The 12,217-nt window shown below is 37.1% G+C and overlaps 1 protein-coding gene and 1 long non-coding RNA gene across 3 annotated transcripts in view; one reads left to right on the top strand and one right to left on the bottom strand.

The window, feature by feature from the left end:
• LOC138174397 (phospholipid scramblase 1-like) overlaps positions 1-12,217 on the top strand; it is a 57,937-nt gene that overhangs the window by 2,809 nt on the left and 42,911 nt on the right. The gene's annotated exons all lie outside the window — the stretch shown is intronic.
• LOC138174398 (uncharacterized) overlaps positions 9,136-12,217 on the bottom strand; it is a 115,986-nt gene continuing 112,904 nt past the window's right edge. The window contains exons 3-4 of the long non-coding RNA XR_011171702.1: positions 10,748-10,843; positions 9,136-9,893 (exon numbers count right to left, since the gene is read on the bottom strand). This is a non-coding gene — a long non-coding RNA (uncharacterized lncRNA). The remainder of the gene's footprint in view (positions 9,894-10,747; positions 10,844-12,217) is intronic.

The raw sequence follows: 12,217 nt of genomic DNA, 5'->3' as shown, positions 1-12,217 counted from the left end.
AAAGAAAGAAAGAAAGAAAGAAAGAAAGAAAGAAAGAAAGAAAGAAAAAGAAAACTAAAATTATTTACTGAAAACTTCTTTTGTGCTGTTAGTGAATATGAGGGATAACTTGCCGTGAAGTTTCCCCATTCTGAACATCCTATTACATTCTTATTTCTTCTTTATACTTTGTAACTAAGTTCAGTATCGTTTCCCTATATATATGGGTGTCATTGTGTATTTCAAGGTAATTTAAGAGCTATTGGGTATTAATACAAACCTTAACTATTGGGTTAACTATTGAGACCAAATTAGAGCCATTTTTAATTTGGGGAAAGGAATGGTAGTGTGAGTGATAGCAAACGCTTAAGTTTCTACAGAACTGCAAGAGTTGCTGAAACAAGACTACTGATAAAAAGCACCAGACAGTAGCCTTGGGAAGAGTTGAGGCAGTAGCCTGGGGAAAAAGTTGGGTTCCCAGTTCCCAGAGAACTCCTAGATAATACTAAAAATGAAATAATATAGAATAAAAGGAGCTGGCAGTAGCAGGTGGATTTGACAAATCAGAAAGCAGACAGTGGCCTTGGGACACTCAGGCCCAGATAAGGAAACATCTAGGTTGGACAGAAGGGGGTTCAGTATTCTGGGATTGTTACTGAGCTTGCTTGGTGTACCTCATGTATTATATATGTTATCCAACAAAATTAGAGTCTCATTAGCAATAATTATGGTACTGGATTGAGATTGCTTTGCACTGATTGGTTGGCATTAATAAGAAGATTGTGAGTTTGCCTTACCAACCAATGGTAAAGTGGAATAGTTGAGAGGATGTGGAATTCCCACATTAGGGCTTTATTACCATGCTTTTGCCTTCTGTAGGGTGCTTCTCCCTTCTGGCCCTTTGTTAGATTGGGGATGCCTTTTCTCATGAGATCATAATAAACTCCTTTCTACTTTCTATCTTAAGAAGCCTCTGAGTTTAATTTGGGCAAGGGTCTTTACTGTCCCACACAGTGAGGCATGTGAAATAATATGGAATACTCACTCAAATGGCATAATATACAATCCCTGCTAGTCCAGAGTTAATATAATCCATTGTCCATATGTTTTCATTTATTTTTTAATGATTCCTGGAAATCTTGGTATACTCATTCTCCTTTTTCAAGAACTGGCTTTCCTATAGTCTTGGGGATTTTATTTTTTACCTTTTCTGTCAGGGATAATTGAAGAGAAATAATTCCTTCAATGAGACTTGCTCAGTCAGAAGCAGTAAGCAGAAGTATCCACAGGTAATTTGTTTTCATAATAGCAAAAGTTTCCTCTAATAGTATTTAGGGTTTCTCAGGATTATTGTGAATGAAAAAAAGAAAATGCCCACTAAGGATTAGAAGAGGAAAATAAGGAAAATTATTTGCTTCATTGGTTAATACTTTTACTAAATTGGTTAATACACTCCATTGGTTAATATGCTTTCAAAATTACACTTACAAAATATACTTACATTGGTTAATACATGGGACTTCCACATTTAATCAGTTCCCAGATCTAGAAGAGAATTCCTTTGCTTAAAACACCAACCAAAACCAAAACCAAAAAGTATTTCAGGGCACATTAGAGGCCAAACTGAGCTCACAGAGCCTAGATCATGTCTCATTCCATCAACAGTTGGATTCAGGGTTATAAAATCATTTCAGATCTGAAAAAGATCAACATCTTATCCAACCCCTTTATGTTGTAAATGAGGGGACTGAAGACAAGGGAAACACTAAGTAATTTGTCCAAGCTGATACAGATCTTAAGTGTCAAAGGTTGGATTTGAACTCATCCTCTGACTGCAGAGACATGGCTCTTTTCATTGGACCACTCTTATCAGGTTACTTTATTCTCAGAGAAGTAGCCTGGTATACTGTAAAGAACTCTGACCTTGGAGTCTGTGGAGACTTATGCTTTTGAATTACTTGTCCAATGCCAAACATCTATTGACCATGGCAAAAGTATATGAGGTTATAAATCTGCAAGTGGAGGGGAGTTTGGAGAGCATCTAGATCAATCTCCTCATTTTAGAAATGAGAATAATGAAGCCCAAGGAGACTGAGTCACAGGTGCTAAATGTCAGAGATGAATGTGAATTCTCCAGTTCCAGTGCTGGACTTAGACCCTCTGCATTTCACTGCTTCCTTTATGTTCTGAATCTGAGACACATAAGCTATGTGGCCCTGAGCAAGTCACTCTTAATGAGCCTAAATTTTCTCATCTGAAAGATGGGGATGATCTTACTTGTACCTACCTCATATACTTTTGATAATCAAAAGAAGTTGTCCATGTAAGCTGTTGAACTCTTAATTCTCAGCCATGATTCTCCTTGAGGGCAAAGACTTTCATTTTTGTCTTTGAATCCTGGGAGTATTGTAGGAGTTTAAGGAAAAAACTATTGATTGGTTATTGGTGGGCGGGGGCAGGGGTAATGTTGGGAAGGTAGCAAATAGAGTAATGGAATGGAAGTCATGAGGATCCAAGTTCAAATCTCTGACCATGGATTAGTCATTAATTTTTTTTTAAAGCAATTTGGGTTAAGTAACTTGCTCAAGGTTACACAGCCAGTTATTTCTGGGTGTGGTGCTAAGTATCTGAGCATGGATTCAATCCCAGGTCATCCTAACACTGGGGCCGGTGCTCTTACTAGCTGAGCCACCTGGCCGCCCCAAGTCACTTAATTTCTATATGCCTCTGCCAACTCCCTAGGACATCTCTAGAAAGCTGACATATTTTTTTTTCCTTGGAAGTATTTCCTATTCCTGAAGTTTTCTACCTCCCTCTATCTTCTGCTATTGTAATCCAGCAATGAAGTGTTTTGTTATTAAGGTCCAGAAAGTATTCTAATAACTCTATCTAATATAACATGCAAATAATGTAGAATGAACTTCAGGACATCTTAAGACTAGAGGTTTCTTTTTTTTTCTTTTTGGGGGGTGATGGGGGTTAAGTGACTTGCCCAAGGTCACATTGCTAGTAAGTGTTAAGTGTCTGAGGCCAGATTTGAACCCAGGTCCTCCTGACTCCAGGGCCAGCGCTCTATTTACTGCGCCACCTAGCTGCCCTCTAAGACTAGAGATTTCTTAAAGTTATTTTTCTCCTCTGAAAGCTGACAGTACTTGGAATGAGAAAATGTCTTATTTAAAGACAGAGCAGTACATAGACCCAGTTAGGGCAGAGGCAAAAATAATGAAGAGTTGAAGGTCAAGGTTTGTTTTCACACAAACATAAGAGAAACACAGTTTCCTTTTTCAGTCGTTTTGCAATTAGTGTATATTATTTTTCCCCTTTTCTTTAAGGTTTGTTGTATGATATACTTCCAAAGCTGCCCAGAGCGTGTCCCACATTCTTCAACAACAAAAATAATAGCTGGCATTTATATAATGTTTTAAGGTTTACAAAGCACTTGAATAATATTATCTCATTTGTTTCTCACAACAAATTTGGAAAACAGGTTCTACTTTTATTGTCCTTTAACAGATGAAGAGACTGAGGCAAACAGAGGTAAAGTGACTTGCCCAGGTTTATACAAGTCATGTGTTTAAGGCCAGATTTGGATTTGGGTCTTCCTGACTGCAGGCCCAGTGCTCGATCCACTGAGCCACATTTAACTTAGCTTTATAGGTTAAAGGTGCTAAGGAAGAATTCCTAGTTTGGTGTTGTTTATATTTAATTTCCCCTCCCCCAAACCTATATAGGCTCAGAATAATACATGTGTAAAGTCCTAAGGTGCTTACTTTCCTGCCCTGTCTCCCTCAAGGGAAAACGAACTATGTTCCTTTCTGCACTGATGCCTTTGCCAAAGAATATTCTTCAGCCAATTTCCTCCTTGCCCCACACCCATGTACTTTTTAATGTACCTATTGTGGAGTGTGAAGATTGAGAGGCTTCATTTAAAAATATGGAAGTTATTTGATTCATATTGTGTTGAGTACAAAATTAACCTATGGCCTGATGAAAGTACTGTTGGTTCTCTATTCGGAGCACATGGTTTCAAATTAGAGCTCTACATTTACTAACGGTATGACTTTGCATCATCAATCGAAGATTATTAAGCACTTGTTATGTGATGGACTCCAGGGATAGATAAAACTAGGGGCTCCATAAATAAACTGCTAGGTGCTCCGTAAATAAGCTTTTAGATTTGGACTCAGGAAGGCCAGCTAGGTGGTGCAGTGAAAGAGCACAGGTCCTGGAGTCAGTCAGGAGGACCTGAGGTCAAATCCAGCCTCAGACACTTAACACTTACTAGCTGTGTGACCTCGGGCAAGTCACTTAACCCCAATTGCGTTGGCTTCCCCCCATCAAAAAAAAAAAAGATTTGGACTCAGGAAGGATAGTAACTGTGTGATCCCCCAGCAATTCTTTTAACCTCTCTCCTCAATTTCCTCATCTGTAAAATGGGAATGATAATAGCACCTACTTTCTAGAGATGATGTGAGGATCAAATGAAATGTTTGTAAAATGCTTGGCATAATTTGTGGCATATAATAGGTGCTTACCAATTTTTTTTTGTTTGTTTGTTTGGCAATGATTAAAGATGTGAGATGAGAAAGAATGACAAGTCAAAGAAGACTCTATGTTTGCAAATAAAGGTGACAGGATTGAGAGTTTTGTTTTCCTTTGGGGTTCCTAAAAATGAAATGATCTGCTTTGAGTTAGACAGAAATTTAAGGACAGAACTAGGATATAAATTTAGATTATAGCCCCATCCTGGTGCCTTTCCCTCTATGACCATGTTGATTCTCCCTCTCATGGACATATAGCAAACTTTCTCAAGAGAGATAAGTGTGGTTTAGGATAAAGAACAGGACATTTGGTCTCAGGACATTTTGTTTGAACCCCAGCTCTTTCACTTACTAGTTGTGTGATCTTGGGCAAACCACTTCCTTCTTTGGGCTTCAATTTATTTTTTTTTAATCTTTTATTTTCCCAGTTGCATGTAAAATAATAATTTTTAATATTATTTTTTAAATTTTAAGTTCCAAGTTCTCCCCCTCTCCCCTTGTCCTCTCATTGAAAAGGCAAGCAATTTGACATGTTATACATTTGTAGTCATGAAAACACATTTCTATGTAAGTCATTCTGTGAAGAAAAACACAGGCCAAAAAAACCCCAAGAAAAATAAAGAAAAGCTATCTTTGATCTGCATTCAGGATTTACCAGTTCTTTCTCTGGGGATGGACAACACCTTTCATCATAAAACCTACAGAATTGTTTGGATCATTGTATTTCTGAGAGTAGCTAAGTTATTCATAATAGATCATCATACAATGTTGCTGTTACTGTGTACAATGTTCCTCTGGTTCTGCTCATTTTACTTTCCATTAGCTCATGTAAGTCTTTTCAGGTTTTTCTAAGAGCATCATTCTCATTATTTCTTAAAACACAATAGAATTCTGTCACAATTATATATGACAACTTGTTCAGCCATTACCCAATTAATAGACATCCCCTCAATTTCCAATTCTTTGCTACCATTAAAAGAGCTGCTATAACTAATTTTGTACAAATAGTTTCTTTTCCTTTTTTGTTTATTTCTTTGAGTGTTATTGCTTGATTAGAGGTATTCACAGTTCTATAGCCTTTTGGCTATGAGATTGATCCAAATAGCTGTCCAAAATGGTTGGATTAGTTCACAACTTCACCAATAGTACTTTAGTGTTTTAATTTTCCCACATCCTCTCCAACATTTGCCATTTTCCTTTTCTGTCATATCAGTCAGTCCGGCAGGTTTGAGGTAGATCAGAGCTGTTTTATTTGCATTTCTCTCAATTGTGATTTAGAGCATTTTCTATGACTACAGATAGCTTTGATTACTTTGTCTGAAAACTGCCTGTTCATATCCTTTGACCATTTATCAATTGAATAATGGCTCTTATTTCTATAAATTTAACTTTTTTCTATATGTTTGAGATATGAAGTCTTTATCAGAGAAATTTACTGTAATTTTTTTTCTCAATAATGATTACCCAACTATGTATTTCCCTTCATACTATTTCTCCACCTGTTTATCCCACTAGACTTTCTGTTTTTATACTGTCCATTCACAAAAGTGTTTTGCTTCTGACTTTTATCTCCCCAAAACTGCACTGCCTTCTATCAGTTCTACCTCTTCTCTCATTTCCTTAATTTCCAATTTTTCTGTATGGTAAGATAGATTTCTACACCCAACTGTGTATGTATATTATTTCCTCTTTGAACCAATTCCTATGAGAGTAAGGTTCATGTGCTCTCCTTCCCACTTCCCAATTTTCCCCTCCACTGTAAAATCTTTTTCAGGCCTCTTTTATGTCAGATCAGTTATCCCATTCTACCTCTCCTTTTCATCCTTTTGCAGAGCCTTCTTTCTTAAACTTGAATTTTAATTTTTTAGATATCATACAATCACATTCAACACATACCTCTGCTTTTTGTCTAATAATGCCCTAATAATGAGAAAGTTTTTAGGCATTTTAAATATCATTTTTCCATGTAGGGATTATAAGCATTTTAATTTTATCAAATTCCTTATGATTCCTCTTTCCTATTTACCTGTTTATGTTTCTTTTGCATCTTATATTTGAAAGTCAAATTTTTTATTCAGTTCTGGTCTTTTCATTCGGAAAGCTTGAAAATCCTCTATTGAATATCCATTTCCCCACAAGATATCACACAATTTGATATAGACTGTACTTATATATGCATATTAAGCATATTTTCACATTAGTCATGATATAAAGAATTAGAACAAATGGGAGGAACCATGAGAAAGAAGCAACAAAAGAAAAGGAAAGTAAATATTATGCTTCCATCTGCATTCAGACTCCAAAGTTCTTTCTCTGGACATGGGTAACATTTTCCATTGTGAGTCTTTTGGAGTTGTCTGAGATCCTTGCATTGATGAGAAGAGCTAAGTCTACCAAAGTCCGCCATCTCACAGTGTGTCTGTTACTGTGTACAATGTTCTGGTTCTGCTCATTTCAGTCAGCGTCAGTTCATATAAGTCTTTCCAGGTTTTTCTGAGAGCATCCTGCTCATCATTTCTTAAAACATGATAGTATTCCATCACAATCATATACCACAACCTGTGGTTAGTTAACTAAGTGACCTAAAGCATTGTCCTATTATGTTTGGGATCCCAAAATCAATTCCTTTCTATTACAAGTTACTTGTTCCTATCACATGGCTACAGATTTTAACCTCACTCCAGTCAACCATCCCTGATATGTGTGTCATTGGTTGCCAAGAGGTACAGGATGAAAAGAAAAATTATGTGGCAACACAAGTCCATTATCATAAAAGAAAAACAATTCAAAGTATATTTCCTATTGTGGAAAGGTTCACTGGCTCCTTCCTATATGAAGGATATTGTATTATTTCATAGCAGCACAAAACTTTCCTCTACCGTCCTTCCAGGTTCTCTCAAGCAGGTATTCTTAATCTTTTAGTGTGTGTTGTGAACCCTTTTGGCAATTTAATGGTCCCTTCTTAGACTTCTCTTTTTAATCATAATCGAAGGAAATACTACATTTCACAGTGAAAATATGAAAAAAAAATTTTTTTCATTCCAAGTTATGAACTCTTTGAAATCTAATCATGGACTCCAATAATCTTATAGATCTTTGACCTTGCCAGTGGAATTCCTTTTCCAAATTTTTTTCAGATTACATTCTATTTTGACTCTTATTTTCCTCTAAGTACTAAGAAGGTCCCCTCAACATGCTAAGGACCTTTTCTATGGTGCTTAGAATTACATAGAAATACTTGGGTTGTTTGTTTACTACCTGAGCATCCCATGTCTTTTGTTGATCCATATCTCTGTGATATCTTCTGTTCTGATTCTTACACACAATTCATTATTTGTAAGATAACATCCTGTTTACATCTGTCATGCCTTTTACTTCATTTCTGATCCTTATTTTATAAAGCACAACTTTGAATTTATACAATATTGACACCATTATTACAAGATCATACTTACTTATGGTCTTTGTCCTATTTCCTGCCTTTGTTTGTCTTTCAAAAATCTATATTGTTCAAATTCCATGTACATCCATGTCCTAATCTCTGAACAATTTCTTCTTTTTCTTGTCAAAAAGTTGTTTTTATTTCTGTCCTGAAAACACCATTTTGGAAAGTTTTGCTTTGCTCCTGGTCATAACTTCCCTTAAAGAACTATAATCCTTGGGATATTGCCTCTTCTCTCTTAACTCTTTGAAAATCTTGTCCAAAATCCAGTGTACACTTCTATACATTTTTTGCTTTTCTCCCACAGATTATAAAATGGAATGGTCACTTTCATTCAAAGTTCCCACCATTTCTACTTGAATAACCAATTTATCTTTGGCAAAGTTCAGTCCAAGGACAAGGATTCAATTCCTGACTTTGTTACTGCTCACTTGTGTGGTTAATTAATCTTAACTCTCAGACCTCAGGTTCCTTATCTTTAAAATGAGTGACTGTTAGGTTAGATCTCTTTTAAGTTCCTTTTAATTCTGTCTTTTTAACCCAGGCTTGCAGTCATCCAGGTGGTGCCCAGGGACATAAAGCACTGGGCATGGAGTCAGGAAAACTCATCTGGCCTCAGGCATTTACTGGTTGTGTGACCCTGGGCAAGTCACTTAACCCTGTTTGCCTCAATATCCTTATTTGAGAAATGGAGGAGGAAATGGCAAACCACTCCAGTATCTTTGTCAAAAAATCTCCATATAAGATCATGAAGAGTTGAACATGACTGACATGACTGAAACGACAGGAATGCAAGCTATAGCCTTTAGATCTTGATGAAGACAGATAAATGTTGGAAAAATAATTTACCTTCTTCTTCCTGACCTGAAATCACCTCCCTGCTCTTGAGAAAGCTCTGAATTGCTGAATTCAATAAGTTGGGCCCAAGAATTTGCTAAATCTGACAGTCTAGGAGGATACAGCATTCATGGAAAGAATGTGTAGTTGGTTTATGTGTGTGTATGTGTTTGTGTATGTGTATTTGTGTTTTAGTTTGTTCTGTTTCTTCTAAATGTCTCAAGGTAATTAAGGTCATCTCTTTCTATAGTGATATTTCTAGATATATGATTTCCCTATCCCAAACTAACATGCTACCTTCTTGGAAGTCTTTTAACAAAAAGGCAATGAATAAAGGGATTGAGGGTGGGGAGAGACAAGCAATTTGGGGATGGAGTTAACATTCTCGTAATATTACTGAAATCCACAGCTGTCTTTCACCCTACAGTTCATACAAAGGACTCAGGGTCAGTTTCCTGAAAAGAGGAAGTGGGTGTGGCAGATTTCTTTATTCTGACACATATTCTTATGAAGCAGAGAAGTTAATTGTGGGGTTGTGCCAGTCTGTAACTTGACACTGCAGACATTGCACAATTGTCAAACCTTTAATGCAATAGGGAAATAAAAAATCAAATTTCAACATCCAGTTACTCAATAGCCTATTGCTAAATCTTTATACTAATCCCTTATGTAAGAATCTGTACTATTAAAGCAAGGCAAAAAATGTCACACAATCTCATGAGCTGGAAAGGACCTCAGAAGTTCTCTTGTCCAAACAATTCCTATATAGGAATTTTCTCTTGAATATCCCCCTAAAAATTGTCATCCAGTCTTCACTTAAAGGCTTCAAGTCAAGAATAATTCACCATTTCCCAAGGTAATGTGGTCTAGATGGCCATAATTCTTTCTTCAATTTGCATCCATGTTCCTAGCTCCATCCTCTGGGTCCAAGCAGAACTCAGGATAGCTCTTCATATCTTTCTCTCATGTCCCTGCAAGTCCTCTCTTCTCCAAGCTAAACATTTTGTTTCTTAAGCTGATGCTTATACAGTTATGATTTCCTTACCACACTAGTCATCTTATTCTGGATATTCTTCAAATTATTGATGCCTTTCCTATAATGAGAAAGAAACAAAACAGATTTTTTTTTTAAGCAATCAGGGTTACTTAAGTAACTTGCTCAAGGTTACACAGACAGTTATTTCTGGGTGTGGTGCTGAGTATCTGAGCCCGGGATTCGATCTCCAGGTCATCCAGACACTGGAGCCAGTGTGCTTACTTGCTGAGCCACCTGGCCTCCCCTAAGAAATTGGGGTTAAGTAACTTGCTCAAGGTTACACGGCCAGGTGTTTCTGGGTGGGTGCTAAGTGTTTGAGCCCAGGATTCGATCTCCAGGTCATTCTGACACTGGAGCCGCTGCTCTTACTCACTGTGCTACCTGGCCGCCCCCTGTTCTTTTTTTTTTTTAGTTCCCTTTTATTTCCTCTTTAAAAAATGGTCACAGAATTCTGGTAGAGATATTAAAGTATTTCCTTCTGATTGCTGTTCAAAGGATGAAGCCTAAACTCTGACCCAACTTCAGCCATCCAAACAGTTGAGTACTTCTGCCTGAATATTCTCAGTGGTTATTTATATCAAATACATTTCACAAAGATTGGAAATATGATGGTGCTCTGTCTTTTATATTCTTTAAACTCATTTTCAGCAAGTAGATTTTATGGGACACCTTATCTTTCTGGACTTATCTTTCAAGCTCAATCTTTATCCTGACTTTCAACTGGTTTCCTCAATCTAAAAATCTTAGTTATTATAAGGGCCTCATTTTCCACCCGGCTCCTCATTTTCTTTAAGGAAATCATTTAGTGTCTAGTTCTATAGGCTTTCTTCTGGCATCCAAAGAATTAGCAAGGGGAAGGGTCCTGAGCAATCCATTCAAATTACATTTTAAATGAGTTAAACTCTTTAGTACCTTTATTTTCTGGGATAAATTCCTACCAACTTAATTGGAAGAGGGTGTTGATGAATCACAGGAAAGTACATTGGAGATCATTGTCCAGCTTCCAACCTACAATGAATAAAGAGCACATTTGTATTTGAATGACTGGTTATTTGTGATAATAGGACCACAGATCTAGAAAGTTACCTGAGAGGCCATCTCATTTACAGATGAGGAAAATGAGGCCTATGGAGGTTAAATGATGTGCTCCAGGTCATAAAAGTAGTAGGTCCTAGAGGTAGAATTTGACCCAATTAGCCAGTCTGATTTGTTAATAGATGATATGCCCATCATATTTATTATTTAAATTGGTGGTGTTGCTGTTCAGTCATGTCCGACTCTGTGTCCCCATTTGAAGTTTTTTTGGTATGCTATTTCCTTCTCTCACTCATTTTATAGATGAGGAAACTGAGACAAACAGGGTTAAGTGAACTGCCCAGGGTCACACAACTAATAAGTACGTGAGGCCAGATTTGAACTCAGGAAGATGAGTCTTTCTGACTCCAGGCCGGTACTCTATCTACTGGGCTACCCCTAGCTGCCCTTTTACTAAATAGACACTGACAATTATGGAAAGCTAGACAGGTAATATATTAGATCTATAAAAGTCCACAGAGGTCACTTGAACCATTGGTGAAATACTGAGCCTTATTTTTCTAAATGGCTTGTGAATCAAGTCTTGTTCCTTCCCATATATAGTCATACTCCATGTGAAGGAAACTGAAAAATACTCTACTGTGAGGACTTTATATACTCAACTTTTCTTTTTAGCTATGTTCAGGCTACTCTGTGGATTAATAGCAACATAACTGAATTCCAAACTCACTATCCCATCACACCAATCATGCTTTTGACCTCTCTTACCCCAAACTATGAATTACAATTTTTTTTTTTTTGCTTTTTGGAGGGGAGAAGGCAGGGCAATTAGGGTTAAGCGACTTGCCCAAGGTCACATGGCTAGTAGGTGTATCAAGTGTCCGAGGCTGGATTTGAACTCAGGTCCTTCTGACTTCAGGGCAGGTGCTCTATTCACTGTGCCACCTAGCTGCCCCAATGAGTTACAAATTTATTCCATTGTATAGCAAGTTTTAGTCACAGAGGATATTCTATACATGTTTTTCACCTCTTTTCCTTCTCTTTTTGGTATTTAAAGTTGTTCCTAATCTGACCCCTTCTTACATTTTCTATCTTCTTATAATTTGCTCTTCATATTCAGCCATTCAGTCTTATTGGCTTTTACAATTCATCGCAAACAAAGTTCCATCTCCCATCTCCAGTCTTTTGGGTCGGCTTCCCCCCATTTCTGACTTCTTGCTCAGCTAAATACAGTCTTCTTCAGGAAATCATTCTTAAGAGCTGCTAATGCACTCTCTCCAAAAACTATTATGAATTCATTTTTCTGCCTTGAACACTTGCTAGCTGTGTGACCCTGAGCAAGTCATT

This window comes from Petaurus breviceps, unplaced genomic scaffold (genome assembly GCF_028583685.1).
Source record: "Petaurus breviceps papuanus isolate PSGF00001 unplaced genomic scaffold, PetGlider_PUasm1.0 688, whole genome shotgun sequence".
NCBI lineage: Eukaryota > Metazoa > Chordata > Mammalia > Diprotodontia > Petauridae > Petaurus > Petaurus breviceps.
This window is presented reverse-complemented; position numbering and strand designations above follow the sequence as displayed.